Genomic DNA, 2,811 nt, shown 5'->3' on the forward strand with positions numbered 1-2,811 from the left:
CATCTATGAACTCTTCATCTAAGTTCAGTGAGTGATAGGGAAGGCAAAAGGGAGATTGGCATTTAAATAGAGTATAAAAGTGGGGAGGTTATTGTGAACCTCCGCCTGGAGGTTTTGATTGAAAGTGCAGTGAAGATTCAACCAGCTGACAGTGGATCTGAATCACATGTAGATCAGACCAGTTTCGGACAGCAGGAAACCAGATAAGTTTTTAAAACAAACCACAACGATTTCATCATTAGACTCTTAATTCCAGATTTATATTGAATTCAGATTCCACCATCTGCCGTGGCAGGTTTTGAACCCAAGTCCTGTGAACATTACCTGGGTGAATGGTCTGGTGACAACAAAGTGGCCATCGCCTCCCCTGAACACATTGGCTTATTGTGTTTAGAGGTAACAAAGACCATCTGCCGTGGCAGGTTTTGAACCCAAGTCCCGTGAACATTACCTGGGTGAATGGTTTGGTGACAATAAAGTGGCCATCGCCTCCTCTGAACACATTGGCATATTGTGTTTAGCGGTAACAAAGGAGCAAGAGGTTTCAGCAGCTGCTAAGTTGTTGATATTACACAAGGGAACATCAGCACTCTCAGTAATAGCACATACTGAAGCCAGGGCCCTGTATCAGAGGTAAGGGCTCGGGATCCACAAGAAATAGGAACAGCAATACGCCATTCAGCCTCTTGAACCTGCTCCTCCATTCAGTAGGATCGTGGCTGATCTGGCATTCCCCACATCCACTTTCCTGCCCTTTTCCTGTAACGGTTCATCCCCCGACTGATCACGAATCTATCGATCCTAGTTTTAAATGTGACAAGAAGGATGTCAACAGAGTTACTGGGGTTGGGGGAGTGGCGGGGGTGTTCAGGTCGAACTTGGGGACTAAAACAATGGCTTCACACTTCACAATATTTAACTAAGGGAATGTTTATGGTTATCCAATGCTGGAAATTGGGCAGACATTCAGATGAAATTATTGGTAAATTATGAATAACAGAGGAGTCGGGAGAGAAGTGGTGTTCAGGCACAGTTGGATATCATCAGTATAGATGCCAACACCAGCAGCTACGGTTAAATAAATAAGAACGGAAGACGCTAAAAGCAGACCCTCCCAGAAGATTCAGCGATGTTGGAGAGGGTCAGTACTGTCATTCACCCTGATCAAGGCTGTCCACAGGTCGGCGAGGGAATGTTCATCCCTGTCACCGTTACAAACGATGTCAAATATGACCTTGATAAGAACTGTTTCAGGGATAGAAACCAGACTCGAGCGCTTTAAACACCGCATTCTGGAAAAGCTGGGAATGGCTTATTCAACAATGTTACATCCAAACCAACACTTCCATTGGTGCGATAATTATAGAAGTGTTTTGGTTTTTATTTAGATGATTCTCAGCAATACTGAGTAAGAAGCAACAAAATTAACACAAGAAATACTGCAATTCCGACAATATGCCTGCTCCCAATAGGAGGCCACCTGGTGTTCACTTAACTGTCTGCAAGGCGCAATATTGGAAAGGAATTATCCAGTTCATAGCTATAAGAGGGGAGACACAGACTGCTTGATACAAAGGGCGGGAGTAGGCCACTCGGCCCTACGAGCCTGCTGCAACATTCAATAAGATCATGGCTGATCTGAATACAACCTCAGCTCTACATTCCTCCACATCCCCGACAATCTGTCACCCACTTGGTTAGCAAGAACCTGTCTACCTCTGCCTTAAAGATTTTGAATTCACTGCCTTTTGAGGAAGACACACAACCATCAGAAAGAAAAAAAATCATCCTCATTTGTGTCTTCTACTTTTAAAATATGACCCTCTATTTTCAGATATTAAGATAGGGATACAAGCTGCATTCAAATAATACCTGTGGTACAGTTAACTATCTCAAAGTGCTTCACGTGAACATAATGAGAATTCCTTTAAAAATCACAAGAGTGGAGCACAGATTAGGACAGGTGGCCAAAAACTTGGTCAAAGGAGCAGGTTTAGGGCAATCTTTTAAACAGGTTCAATTTCCCAAACATCTGAGGACAAAGACGTAAAGAGCAAACACAAAATAGCAAAAGATGGGAAACAACAGTGTGGACATAATGTCACAGGATGAGTAATCCAGGGAACATGAGTTCAAACCCTACCACAGCAAGAGGTGAGATGTGAATAATTCAAATCATAAATGGGGAACACAAAATTAGTCTCAGTATGGTATCGATGGCACTGACGTCAATTGTCATAAAAGCCCATGTTCACCAATGTCCTTTCAGGAGGGAAACTGCCATGCTTACCTGGTCTGGCTTACATGTGACTCCAGACACACAGCAATGTGGTTGACTCTTAAATTGCTCTCTGAATTGGCATAAGCAAGACACCTTGCACTTAGGGATGGATATACACCATCAACCTTGTGAAAGTGTCAGAACAGAAAGTGCTGGAGAAACTCAGCCAGTCTGGCAACACCGGTGGAGAGAGAGAGAGAAAGAAACAGAGTAAATATCCTGGCATGCGTCCAGAACAGTTGTGAAGAAGGGTCACAGCACTTGAAATGCTAACTCTGCTTCTCTCTCCACATGTGCTTCCAGTCATATTGAGTTTCTCCAGCAATTGGTGCATTTTTGTGTTTCAGATCTCCAGCATTGCAGTTCTTTATTACACTGACTTAGGGAAGCTCAAATCCGATAAAAGAACAAAGCAGAAGTGCTGGAATTACTCAGCAAGTCTGGCAGCAGCTATGGAGATAAAAATAGTTAGTTCTTCGGGTCATTGAATGAACTTAAATCGGGACAAACTTTTGGGGAAGCTGCAAGAG

The sequence above is a fragment of the Chiloscyllium plagiosum genome, chromosome 44 (genome assembly GCF_004010195.1).
Source record: "Chiloscyllium plagiosum isolate BGI_BamShark_2017 chromosome 44, ASM401019v2, whole genome shotgun sequence".
Classification (NCBI taxonomy): Eukaryota; Metazoa; Chordata; class Chondrichthyes; order Orectolobiformes; family Hemiscylliidae; genus Chiloscyllium; species Chiloscyllium plagiosum.